Genomic DNA, 14814 nt, shown 5'->3' on the forward strand with positions numbered 1-14814 from the left:
AACCAGAAGTTTGAACTTAACTTTACATATACTGCTTTCTCTATCACTAGCTAAGGCTTTTGATAAAACTTAAAATGGAATGTTGGTTTATCCATATATATATATATATTATCCCACTGTTATTAAAGCATCAATCATCACCTTTAACTTGTGTATCTCTAACTCAGAATTGTACAAGATGCTGAGGTACCAGTACAACTTCTCTGACTAAACATCCCTAACTCTTGAATGGAAACATGATCCATGAAGAACAGACACAAATTTTATAAATTAGCATATGTTTGAGGGAAGTACAGGGTATTTTGTCAAACAGCAACACTTTCTTTGAAAAGCCAATGATAGTTGCTCTTCCTAGTCATTTCAAATCTGCTCTATTCAAGTTGATATAATTTATGCAATGCTATTTGCAATATCCAGCTGCTTTGAAGTTCCATATATTTAAGCAATATGAGGAAATTTCCAGCAGCATTTTCACTTTTAGAAGTGCTATACTGCACATAAAGGACAAATTTTTCAAAGTATCATAAATCCCTAAACAGTCCTCCTATTTGGGTTGCATTTGGAGGCAAATAATATTCATAATGCATCAACTATCTGCCGATACGATCTTTTGTATTGTTTACACTGGCAAATGAACAGGCTTAAGCAAAAGCAATCCCTTCAAATCCTTTTCAATGATGTGATGGAGCATTTTAGTGGCTTGGGAGTTCATTTGGAAGTGAAAGAAAGCAAGTAAATCATGATGCTGGTCTTCCATACACACCACCTAGAACAACAATCGTACAGAACTGTATGCAGCAAATAGTTATACTGCTATTCTGTTCTCTCCTTTGTAAGGCTAACTACTTTATTCTGTACTGCTCCCATATCCTTCAAACAAAGAATATTCCATATTGTCCAAGCTCTACCGTACTCAGTGTCATAATACTTACTACAATAACAATAGTAATCCATTTATGTAGAAGATGGTTCAATGACCTACTCCACTCTTGAAAGTCTTCCTTGATCTCTCACACATATGACCATGTGTTAGAGAAGATAGGCAGAGAATAATCATTCATTATTTATCAAAAATTTGTTACATGAACTAGCTTTAAAATTAAGGTTTATTACAAATTTATTAATAATATATCCAAGACACAAAGGAAGTTATATGAAACTAAAAGCATAATTGTCTGTGTATAATTGTTTGTGTGTGTGTTTACAGACACATGCACATGTTACAGCACATATGTTGATTGAAATCTCAGGTTCTCACTGGCCACTTGGTTTGAGACCAAGTCTCAGCTATTGTCCATTGCTGTGTAAGCCAGACTGCCTTTTTCCACAAGCTTTTGGTGATGAATTTGTCTTGCCTCCAACCTCCTAGTAGAGACACACTGGTATTACACATGCCTGGAGTACTGCTTTTATCTGGATTCTGGGGTGAAGTTGGGTTTCCAGGCTTGTGCGGCAAGCACTTTGTTCAATAAACTTTCTCTCAATCTACAAACACATTGACCACAAATAACATATAAATTAATTTTACATTTCTAAATATTACTATATTATCCAAATATGGCTAACATACATTTTGATAAACATCTTAAGAGTAGGCTGCATGATATCCTTATGCTTTACCTGAATCTTAATGTCTAGCCTTCAATTTATAATAACTTATAGTGACATTTTATTGGTAGAATTTCTAATTACTCATTCTTGGTTCCTAGGTAGAAAGTAAGTACATCCTCAGATTAAGTAAGACAATTAATTAGAATAGTCTTAGTTCATGTTTCAAAGTAATGTATTTTATATATAATATATTATATTATATATATATATATCAGTATGAGTATGTATGTGTGTGCATACATGTTTAGATATTTAAGCAGTAATTTTTTTGTAATATTTTACTTTCTGTATTTTAATATGCCCTACAAAACGTGAATCATATTGAATAAGAATAAACAAAATTACCACTAAAACTGGTAATGTAATAATAGTAATAATCATGAAAAATATCAGCAGTGAAATCACTAAACCTAAGTAAGAAAATGCATCCTCTTCCCTGCCTATACCTGCAAGGTAGCTGATAAATATCATGAATTGGTAAATTCAATCATAAAATACTTTTATGTGTTTAGAAGTAAGGAGGGGGACAGAGGGCTCATGTGATGTTCTATGGAAGTTTAAAAGTTTTGACTGAAAAAGAATTACCTGTCCCAGAATACAGCATCAATATTGTACAGCACTTACATGTTCTATAAATAACTATCTAGGTAACATTGATTCTTCACGTCACTGGGGACCAAAAACAATATATTTAAATGTTAGTGTTCAAGATTTCAAAACTGTTTGCCTCTGAAATGACATCTTCTCCAGTTGAAGCAATCCTGAGCCCCTGTCTGAGGACTTTTGGCCTCTTAAGAAGAGGGAGGAGGTCTGACATACATAGAAGAGCTTATGGAGTGGTTCTCTCTAGTGATCTATAAATGAACTTGTACCAGATTTCTCCTGAGAGGGTGTGGACGTGACAGCTGGGGATCAAGATCAAAGTTCTATACGTAAAAGGACAGTGTGATCACAGAGCATGAGTCCGACTCAACTGGACTCTTTCAGTAGTACAGAGATTCAAACATGGAAACATTAAAGCCTGTTACAATCACCAAGGGACAAGGTACAGAGAGTTATCCAAGAGACAGGGCATTTAAAAAAACCCTTTCATTATTTCTTAAATGTTACACAAGCCTTGGGATTAGGAAATGCCCCTTCTTTCAAACTGACACTTGGATTCCAGAGTGGCTGGCTGCTTATTCCATTCCACTATTAATTGATTAATGTCATGATGCTGTTATTCTGGTAATTTTTTTTGCTTGTAAAATGCTATTGCTTTGGAGTACAAATTACCTTTTTATATAAATTAGAGTATAAACAGGCAAGTCTTTATTGATCTGTCCATATTTTTCACAAGGTTTTTACCCTTTCAACATTTTCTCAAAATTTAATGGCATGTATGTCATACAATGGGCATAATGTCATGAACACTCTGTTTTTGATGGGAAGTTTGATTGTGAAAGATTATTTCATTGAAATTCTGTTCTCCAAACAATAGTTCAAGGATTTTGGGCTGTGCAAAGGCAATAAGGTTACATGAGTGGGTCCCTCAAGGATGGGTTAGTGCCAATTTAAGAAAATTGCAGAGAATAAGATTATTATTTTTGTGCAGTGTGAAAATATAAGACTACAGCTATCTGAACCTAGAAGAGGATGCTCTCTAAAATGTGAACATGCTGGCACTTGGATGGCAGACATCTGGAGGGCAGGCATCTGGATGGTAGATGCCTGGTCTTCAGAACTTTGAGGATGTAATTTCTGTTATTTATTAAGTATATAGTTTATAGTGATATACTATCATAGGTCCAGTGTGGTGAAGCAAATACACACTCTGCCTTCATTTTTCTGCTATGTAGTTATTCAAGGGCAACTGAAAGTTACAGTCCCTTTGTCTCTTACCTATATCTCAGTTCAGATAAATGAGTTAAGAATTTAAATTCTTTTTTGAAAATTTATGTTCAAAATAATTTTATCTATCTTCTAACATTTGTTAACCTCAAAAGACACTAAATTTTACGAAGCTACAATCAGTCTTTTCCATCTAAAATCAAACCTTGGGGGCTGGAGAGATGGCTCAGAGGTTAAGAGGACTGGCTGCTCTTCTAGAGGTCCTGAGTTCAATTCCCAGTAACCACATGGTGGCTCACAACCATCTGTAGTGAGACTGAAAACCCTCTTCTGATGTTCAGGCATACAGGCAGATAGAGCACTCATATACCTAAAATAAATACTTAAATCTTGAAATCAACCCTAAATAATTTTACCATGTAGCTCATTTCCAAAAAATGTATATTTGCCCGGTCCCTTCAGGTACCATTATTGTCCAATCTTTAAAGGATTGATCATAAATTATCGGTAAACTTTTAAATTTTTTTCTTACCTACTAAAATTCTCCCAGCAGGCAGTTACAGTACGCCTGTAACTTGATAATTGCAAGGAGCCTAACAGCAAGTAAAATCAAACACCAAAGACAAGGAAGACAGAGAAATGAGAGAGGAGTCTACGTGGTTATAAAGGCTTTGGGAAGGTTCTGATTTAATCTATCAGAAAGCAGGTGATGACATTTGACCTGACGGGATTAGACAGGTTAATACTGGCTACAAACACAGTTAAGGTAAAGATATACATAGTATAGGAGTGGTAAGAGAAGACCAACTAGGAAGCTGTAACAAATCTATAAGAGGCATAATGTTGGATTGGCTAGAGTGTTTTTATCTATCTATCTATCTATCTATCTATCTATCTATCTATCTATCTATCTAATCTGTCTGTCTATTTATCTATTTATTTATCTATCTATTTAATTCTTCTCTCATACATTACACCTCAACCACAGATTTCCCCTCCCTCCACTCCTCGCAGTTACACACCCCACCTCCTCTCTCACCCAGATTCACTCCTCCTTCATTTCCCTCCAAAAGAGAGCATGCCTTCCAGGCATATCAAACGATTACAGAATAAGAGATTACAATAATACTAAGCATTAAACCTTTATATCAAGACTGGATCAGGCAACGCAGCAGAAGGAAAAGGGTCCCAAGAGTAGGCAAATGAGTCAGAGACATACCCTCCACTGTTAGGAGTCCTACAAGAACATCAGAACCATAATATATGCAGAAGGCCTAGGTCACACCCACGCAGGTTCTTTGATTGTCTCTTCAGTCTCTGTGAGCCCCTATGAGCTCTGCTTAGTTGATTTTTATGGGCCATTTACTTATGGTGTCCTTGACCCCTTTGGTTCCTACAATCCTTCCTCACCATCTTCTGCAGGGCTCCCCAAAGCTCTGCTTAGTGTCTGGCTATGGGCCTCTGTATCTGCTCCCATCAGTTGCTGTATGATGCCTTTCTAATGAAAATTGAACTAGCTCTGATCTATGTGTATAGCAGAATATCATTAAGAATCATTTTATTGATTTTTTTTAGCAGTCATGTTTGGTCTCTCCTAGGTCTCTGGGTTGTCTAGCCTCTGGTTCTTGGAGATTGGCCAGAATATTGACAAATAAACTGACTGCAAACAGATTTTGAACGCGTTGTACTAGAAGTGTAGAATCTGCTAATGAATTGAGTATAATGCTTAGAAAGGAAATAAAAATTATTTAGCCTGAACATACAGTGCTCAATTATTATTTGCTATTGACATAGAGTAGAAAGCATGGAGGAATATTTGGGATGAAAATCGGGTTAATGTTAGTGTGAAAATCTATAACTAGCCAAAATTCTGAGAATAAGTGATTATAGAGTACTCTGCTATTAGTGGGATGTCTATATTACTCTTTGCTAGGCTCAGGTAACACAGCTGAAGAGGGCATGGAAAACATCTAAGAGCCAGAGGATGGAGGTTGTGTAGCAAATAGAAAGGACACACCTGTTGCAGTCTTGAATTTATGTTGCCTGTTATCTGTATGGCTATCTGCCCCAAGACCTTCACAAGACTGAGTCATCAACATAGCATCATGAACAGTTTAACAGTCCTCTCTGAGGAACTGCTGGCCATTAGCATTTGCTGTGGAGGAGGGAGTTATTTTCTGTGGTGTAACCACTGAGAAGTTGCCCGTGCTCCAGCAACCACTCACTCACACTCAGACATATAGCTCAAATCAAATTCATCTGGCCACACACAAAATAAAGACATGCATGTGTGAAGGGTACTTGGTGGGAAGAAGAGTTTTAGTGGGAGAACTGGGGAGCCAAAAGACAGAGAGTGTTAAAATGGTTATAATTCATTATGTACATGTACAAAAAATGTCAAATAATTGCAAAAAGAAATCATAGCCATGCAAGCTCTGAAACAATTGGCCAATGACTTCTCCATTTCCCTGCTTTCCCCTTCTTGCCTGTCTTTCCTCCCCTCTTCTGTTGTCTCTTCTTCTCCTTTTTATTTTTTTCATAGTTTTTTACCTGCATCTTCACACATGCTGGAAAGCATTCTACCTCTGAGGAAATCTCTGCTCTCTTTAATAGTTATAAACTGTATCTTGCTTTTGAAGGACAGTTGTAATAACTCACTTATTTGCTGAAATATTTGCCATCCTTATAACCATATTTGATATGTCCTTTTTCTCTTTGAAGCTTATTATTTACGATTTCTTTCTCTGTGTCTCTCTGACTCTCCTATTTCTCTACACTCCCAGGGTGTCTTTCAGTTTCATATTTCCTTACATTTCTTTTAGATTGTGTATTTGGGACAATAGTTTCAATCTAAACTCAATAGATCAACTTCCTCTGTTCCTTCTGTTCTAGGTGATCACCTCTACACTGATGTGTCAACAACATACATATGTAACTCTGACATCTATCTATGCAGGCTCACCTTGACTCATGTTCAGGTGTCTACAGAAAGGGCAATTCCTCAATCTAATCTTGCTTAAAGTCCTTTAAGGTTCCCCCCCCCCAGGGTCTGCAAGGCAGAGATCACATTTTACAGCATGGCCTTGGTGACATGCTATAACACAGATTAAATCTAAGTCTGAACCTTCTTAGTTGCTTTACCTTAACGTGGATTTTCCAGTAAAACTTCTAACATTTCAGTCTATGGAATATTCTATTGCTCCCTTTCCGTGCTGTGTGCAAAAGCCCAGGAGATGCTCCATCTGCCTGGAAAGGCATCTATTTGTCAGTCTGACTCCTCCATGTTTTCTAACTTTTATTTTCATTTTATATGAAATGCTTTCATCTGCATTACAAGTAGCATACACTATATTACATAAATCGACTACAACTTTTGCTTCTTCATTTTATCCATATAAAAATGATTGTCAGTGTCAAGGTTACTTAATGAATTAAAGTTACAAGGCTTGTGCCTTGAGTAGAAACCCTTACCTATTTTCAATTATATTTTCATATGTTGAAAATAGTCATAAACTTCCTTTGAGCTCCATTCATGAAAACGAAAAAGAACCCTATTAGTTTAATAAGAAGAGCAACTTGGCACAGGTTGAAAAGCTAACTAAAATAATTAGTTTGATATAATATTTGTATATTTTATATTATATTTATGTTTTAGTAGTCATAAGGGTTTTAAGAATTAAATAAAAAGACATTTGGTTATTATGGATAGTTATGAATTTGCATCCTTATTTTCCTTTTCCAATTTCCTAATGGCTTTCTAGACTATCAACTATCTTTTACCAATTAAATGTTTGACTATGAGACATTTTGGGCAGCATATTTTTCTTTTTTCTTTTTTTTTTTTAAGAATCTCACTCTGTACCTTCCATAAGAGTCTTTTTGAACAGTTTGGATTTCTTTCAAAGGATTAGCTATGGTACCTGCACTTAATACTGCTAACGGTTGGACTATCTTTTTGTATTTGCAAGGGTGAACATGTGTTGTTGTTACAAATTAAATAATGGCAAGGCTTTGTCTTATTGAGTGCAATTTATGTAATCTGTTTTAATAGATGCCAGGGATTATATGGTCAAACAAACTCTTTTGATTCTTAACCCTCACCCTAGCTTGTTTTATAACTAGAAATTTGAGGCACATTTTAAGCCATGAAATTATCCTTTCAGAATAATTCCATTGAACATATAAAATGAACAAAAGCCTTTGAGTTTAAATAAAGTAAATAGCTTCAGCTCTTCATGTTCAATATGGAAAGTGGTTATGTCCAAGGTTTTTATTTATATGATGAATGGGGAATTCATTAACTTTGCATGTTAAAATGTGGCGGGGATCTGTGATCTTTGCTAAGGTAACATGCACAGAGCCTTCTAAAAGTGCTATCTTAGTCATTGTTCCATTGTTGTGAAGAGACACTATGATCAAGGCAACTCTTATAAAAGAAAGCATTTTATTGGGAGCTTGCTTACAGTTCCAGAAGTTTAGTCCATTATCATCATAGCAGGAAGCATAACAACAGACATGGTAGGCATGATGCCAGAGAAGTAGTTGAGAGCTACATTCTTAACCAGAGGCAGAGAGGAAGACATTGGGCTTTGCATGGGCTCTGAAACCTCAAAGACCTCCCCCAGTGACACACTTCCTCCACCAAACCATACCTATGAAATCTTTCAAATAGTGTCACTCCTGGTGACTAAACATTCAAATATATGAGCTTATGGGGGCCATTCTTATTCAAACCATCACAAACACAAAATAACTATTTGTGGTTATTTAAAACTGTATTACTTTATCTTACTGTTGCTGTGATAAAATACTCCAACAAGAGCAACATAAAATAGAAAGAGTTTATTTTAGTTCATAGTTCAAAGTACATCCCATTGTGGCAGGGGAGTCAAGAAGGCAGGAGCTTGAGTTATTACGGATTTATTACAGCCACCAGAATGAAGAAAAAAATGAGTACACAAGTTCTAGTACTCAGCTTGCTTTCTCTACTCTGTCTAGGAAATCATTGTAGGATGTTTGTGCACTGTGTGAAGATGTACTGCTGTCATTGGTGTAATAAAAAGCTGAATGGCCAATATCTAGGCAGGAGGATAGGCAGGAACTGCAGGCAGAGAGAATTCTGGGAAGAAGAAAGGCAGAGTTGCCTGAGTGTACTTTTGAACAACCAGTTTTAAGTATTTTACATTGGTATGGATTTTTGTATATTGATACAAATTTAAGATTATTTTTGTTATAATGTACATAAGTTTCTACTCTTGTTTATGATATTATATCTATGCAGCTCATTTTAAAAATGTAAACTTCTAGTCCTAAAAAAGCTGTTATAAACCATTTAGGATAATTAAGAAATGAAGGCTAGTGGTTAGTCATCTATAACAATCAAACTTGTAGTCATGTTTTCAAGGTCAGACAGAGATATATTTTAGTTAGATAGATGGTCTTCAAGCAAATTAGAAGTCTACAGAAATGGCATCTAAGATGCTTTAACAACATAAGGCTTTGCATGACAGTGAGACACAGCTGCTCCTGGCAGCACCAATTTTTGTTTCAAAAGAGGTTGATGGGCATTGAAGAACCTCCATATGGAATTTGCTTTCATGGGCGGCAAGGTTAGCCATTGGGCAAAGAAACTGCCTTTACTTTGACTACGGACAGAATGCTGTTCAAATTGTATGAGTAGGACACAAAAGAAGGCAACTGGCATACTTTGCCAAGGCAGGGTAGGACAGTTCTTCAAAATTTCAGCTTTACAGAAAGTTCTTTCAGATATTCTAAACCTGTAGGCCATGATGGATGCCCTAATTTTGCAGAGGAACCTTGTAGTGACTGTCCAGGCAACCAGATGTCTCTGTTGTTTCTTAGTTTTGGAAGTTGCTTGTTCTGCACTTCCTGTTTACTCAAGAAATATGTTATCCTTGGGTCTCTCATGGGGTTAAAGATTGAAATATAGTCTTACAATTTTCCTTGTCATCAAATTCAGAAAAGAAACTCACAAAGGAGATGTAAAGTTCATAGGGTTGAGAGACATAAAAGCTTAAGTTGTTTATCTAAGAAAATGTTTAAGGTTTAAAAGATATTTTTAGGTTGGTAATACAAGTTACAATAAAAAGTAAATTATGTACAAAACTGTAGACTCACTAAGAGAGGACAGATAATAGAATATTTTCTCTGAATTTGCCAAATACATCTGTAGTGAACATTGTGAATGTAATTCTCACCTGATAGTTGTCCTTATTGTATATAGTTTTACTGCATTAAAGATAAAATCTTTCCTTTTTATTTAGACAAAAAGGGGGAAGTGTTGTGGGCTATTATGGGTATACTGTGTGAAGATGTATTGCTGTGATCAGTGTAATAAAAAGCTGAAAAGCCGATAGCTATGCAGGAGGTAAAGGTAGGACTTCTGGTCAGAGAGAACTCTGGAAAGAAGAAATGTGGAGTTGCAAGCCAGACATAAAGAGGAAACAGGAGATGCAAGATTGAAGAGAGGTGACTCCCCATGGCAGAACATAGATTAATATAAATGGCTTAATTTAAGTTATAAGAGCTAGTTCCCACAAGCCTTAAAAATAGCCAAGCTTTTGTAAATAATAATAAGTTTCCATGTCATTATTTGGGGACTGGCAGTCCAAAGATAGTTTGACGAGAAAGTATTGCCACGGGGAATGGTGTCATTTATTGTGGGTGGTACTTCTCCCTTCAAGCAATGTAATTAATACAATTCCTCCACAGACCAACTTAAGATCTCCTTCTCAGATGGGCACAGGTTCCATCAAATTGACAACACAATCACATATACCTTTCCTCAAAACTTCTTCCTTTACATGAAACACAATTTGCAAATCATGTTTAAGACATGAATTCATAGTATCGTATGCCCTCATAAGACAGATTTTGCAGAATATTGAGATATAATTATACCATAACCAAAATAAAATTGGATGGCAGAGGATTTTCTTTTCTGAGAGTGAATATGTTTTGTTATCAGATGCAGAAGTGTTGCTTCAACCTACAAGATTGTATTTGAGCTACTTTGATTGATTTCTGGGTAGAATATATTGGATGAAATCCATGTTCTGTCATCTTTTTCTAGCCCATTATATTAGGAAAGTAATTCATAATTCTTAGTTATCATATTATAAAAATATAATGATTACTGTATTTCTCAATAGGTTCATTATTGAAATGAACTAATTCATGTGAAACATTATGTGATTTACAGTATGCATGGCTCTTTGAATGTGATTCAAAGCTGACTTATACTTTATATCATGGTCATATTTCTTGACCATGTATGTCTTAAATAGGTGTAGTGTCCTCTTGTTTGGTGATTCTGTATCACCAATATTCCCACATGGAATGAAGAGTACATTGTGTATACCAGTCAGGACATGGGCTTTCCCTTGAGATTTCATACTCCAGCATGTGAGCTGTAGTACTAGAAGGAGCACAGGAACCATGTGAAACAATTGATGTGAAGAATTAATTATAAATAAAGATGGAGCTGTCTTCTTCTTGTTGTTGTTATTCTTATATCCATGTTTTGTTTCTGCAATTGCCATATTCTGTTAGTGAGGGTTAAGTACTGGTAGAAGGAAAAGTTCCACTGTCTTAAGTAGCATAAACTTAAGTAGCATAACCATATATTTCTAACATGTGTTTAAGTCACTACCCAGAACCAGAGGGATGGCTCAGTGGGTAAAAAGCCCTTGCCACACAGACATAAAAACACATGATCAACCCCTCAAAAGCATGGTCAGGAAAGAAAATTGACTCCACAAAGTCTTATGACCTCCATTGTGCACACTAATAATGATAATTATAAGTATTATTAAAATACATACTATATGTCAAATCATTTTAACATTTGTAGTTATGTAATATATTATGTATAAATATATAAATTATTATTATTATTATTGTAAAAACAAAGTAACATCTATCCATGGACAGGATGCTTAACACTTGCTTTCTGATTGCATTTATCTCCCAGTGCTCCTTCTCAAGCAATCATGAACAGAAAAGGAACTATGACAAGAAGGTGATCTACAATGCAAATTTATTAAAGTATCATCCGATACACAATCTCATGCCATTTTCAATAGAATTGCACAAGCAATACAGTGCTTTCAAATGTGAGGACTGAAAATTGTCACCTCTCATCAGTTGTGCTATGTTTACAAAGGTGCAATGTGAGAGGTCAGAAGATTGAAAAAGGAAGCTTTACTTAGCTATACTTACAATAAGGCAATTGGTAAAAAGAGAAGAAATCAATCTGAAAATATAAATATGGCCATATCTAGAACCAGACAGATGTTCTCATAAATTCTTCATTGACTACAAGATTGGCTGAGGGTGACAGTGTTTCAGATGCTACTGGCTGAAGTAACGAGCCAAAAGTACTAAAAGTTTAAGTGACTCCTAAACTTTATAAAACCTGTTAGTGGCAGAGCAGATTTTAAAATTCAGGCCTTGATTCCATTAAGTCCTAGAGCTTAGTCCATTAACTCATGCTGCCTCCATTTAAAACCTATTATCAGGTCTTTCACACGCCTAGAATTCAGTGTTTGGACGAATCTATTCACTACAGTTGAAGCAGCATCTTTTTGAATAGGTGCATACATACTTGCTAAAGGTCTCTTATTCTCTTTCTTGCCATAAATTTCAAAATGTATGAATTAATAATCATCTTGTATGACTAAGAATTTCTTTCTGTGTTAAAAGCCTCTAAAAAAAAATCCCTGCAATTATTTGCAGAGTGACTGATGTTAATTTTGCAGGCTGTGTGGGCTGAACTGATATCTCTTCAATCATTGTGCCTGCTAAAGGAAGGAGGTTAATAAGGCATGGGTCATTACAATTGTAGACCTATCCTAATTTATACTAATGACTAACAGGCCTAACAACAAATAAGAGTCTGTGGATTGGAAAGTGAAATGGCTTGATTAAAAACAATGAATTTTGTGAGCTTTAGCAACACACAAAGAGAATAATAATTTTTATGTCATCCCTTCCTGATAGAAAAACTATCAATATTAAAAACAGGTGAATACTTATGAATAGGTTTTATGAATAGGGGAATTCACAGACTCTAGTAAGCCAGGTCCTGGCATAATGGGCTCTGAGGAGTCTGGCTGTGGTACTTATGCTTACATTTTGGTGAAATATTTTCATAAATGAAGGGTAATCTGCTGTAGTATTTTTGTTTTATGGGGACTGTTATTGAAATTATTTCTGTCATGATGGGATTTGACCTGGAGATGAAATCAGTTTAGCAGATTTCTTTGGGAAACAACACTTAAATATTCTTGTTAGGATTTTCTCTTTATTAAGAAATATTCAGAAGTGACAAAAATCGTGTAATAAAAGGGAAACAGGAGCTAGAATGATGGCCCGGCACTGAGGTTACAAGTATTTGTTGCTTTTCCAGAAGACCTGAGTTTGGTCCCAAGCATTCACATTGGCTTTCTCCAGCTCACACCCACTTTGAGTGTCTTACCTGTACTCAAGCTCCAGGGAATACGGCACCCTGTTCTGGCCTATGTAGGTACCCACCCACATGTAGCATGCACACCCACATATACATAAAACATAAATATGTTTATAAAAAGTGGATTAGATGTAGTGGGTAGCCATTCCAGCTTTGACCTGGAAGTACCACCTCCTTTGAGGGTTCGGTAACTGTCATGCCTATAAGGTGGAGCCAGGAAAGGACCCCTGAAGACCCGAGATCTGGATGGGCGAGCTCTCTTGGTTTCTGGATCCTGGACGCTAGCTGTAGACCGAGCAGAGTTCTCCAGAAAACACCGCTGGACTGCGCCACACCTTTCCCAGACGCTGTAACCTATCCCTTCACTTGTAAGTTACCCCACAAAATAAACCTCCCTTTTAACTACATGGAGTTGCCTTAATATTTAAACCAATAATTAGAGGCTTCTGATTCTTTTCTGAGAACTATACTGCTGCCTCAGGCACTAAAGATGTTGAGCTGGTCATTACAAAGTCATCTTAGAACCACTTAGAAAGGTGGAGAAAACCTATGCTTCTTCATTCAGAAAACAAGTAGAAACATGTATGCTTACTTTTATTGGCCCCAAATATGTATTTATTTGTGCATTGATATCTCTTGTAATTATATGCATGTGTACATATGCATCTGTGTTTTCATCTGGATTCATGAGAAGTGGGTTTTGAGGAAATGATACTGTGTTATTCATGGATATGCTCACATTTTCTCAGATAAACTATAGGCACACTTAAAGAGGTTCTCCTCCTAACACTGGTAAATGTAAGGTAAGTGTAAACAGAATGGGGGTGAAAGACCTTCTTGGATCTGGAGAGTGTGACGCTTTATCATCATTCTCACAGAGTTAGTTTGGCCTCTGTGAGGCTGTGCTTACCACAGTCTCTGTGAGTTCATATGTGTGTCAGTCATGTTTCATATGACTGTCAGGCCTTGTTTCATTGGTATCCCCCACCTCCTCTGGCTCTTAGAGTCTTTCCATCTCCTTTTCCACATAGTCCACTGAGCCCTAGGTCGGGCGATTGGATGGGGTCCTTTGCCCAGCAGTAGATGACCAACCAACAAAAAAACAAATTCACCACATCTTTGGAGGTTCTTGGTCTCACAATGTTGATTTAGGGTATTGATTTTTATTTTTATTTTTCATGTTACAGGTCATTCCATTGTGTATAGATTACAGATTCTGGTTTTTGTTTTTACTGGATACATGTATGTGAACGTGTGTGCCTCTCCATCCATATGTGTTTCTTTGGCTCCTGTTCCTCTGTTTGTTTGTTTTGACATGTTTTGATTTGTTTGTTTTTGTCTTATCTGTGTTATCTTATGTATTTTATTATTAGTCTTTAGATGCCTGTTTGTTTTCTAATGAAAAATAGAAAGGTTAATGGCTACTATGGGAAGGACCATTAGTTTTCTTCAAGGACATGACCACTGAAAAACATCCTATGGTCTAGTAGAGGCAACACTCATGCAAACCCAGGGATCATTAAGTGGACTCAGTGGGTTTAAAAAAATAAGCACAAGTGGTTAGAAGGGAGAAATGGTAAGGGAGAGGGGGATATTTCATCAAAACATATTAAACGTGTGCATGAAATTCTCAAAACAATAAAAAATTAAGAAAGGTAATCATAGATTCCATAATGGTTCAGCATACCAAGAGAACACTGACTGAAAAGATAACCAAGAGATTAAAAACAAGAATGTCTTGTCTATTGCCCAGGGAGAGGGTGTAAGGAGAGGCTGCCACCAGAGTCAAGAATTCCTCTCCCACAATAAAAAAATATGAATAAAAAAACTTTCTATAGGAGTGGGAGAGGATGAGGATTCTTCTCAAGGCCTTGTGTGTGCTA

This window comes from Peromyscus eremicus, chromosome 12 (genome assembly GCF_949786415.1).
Source record: "Peromyscus eremicus chromosome 12, PerEre_H2_v1, whole genome shotgun sequence".
Classification (NCBI taxonomy): Eukaryota; Metazoa; Chordata; class Mammalia; order Rodentia; family Cricetidae; genus Peromyscus; species Peromyscus eremicus.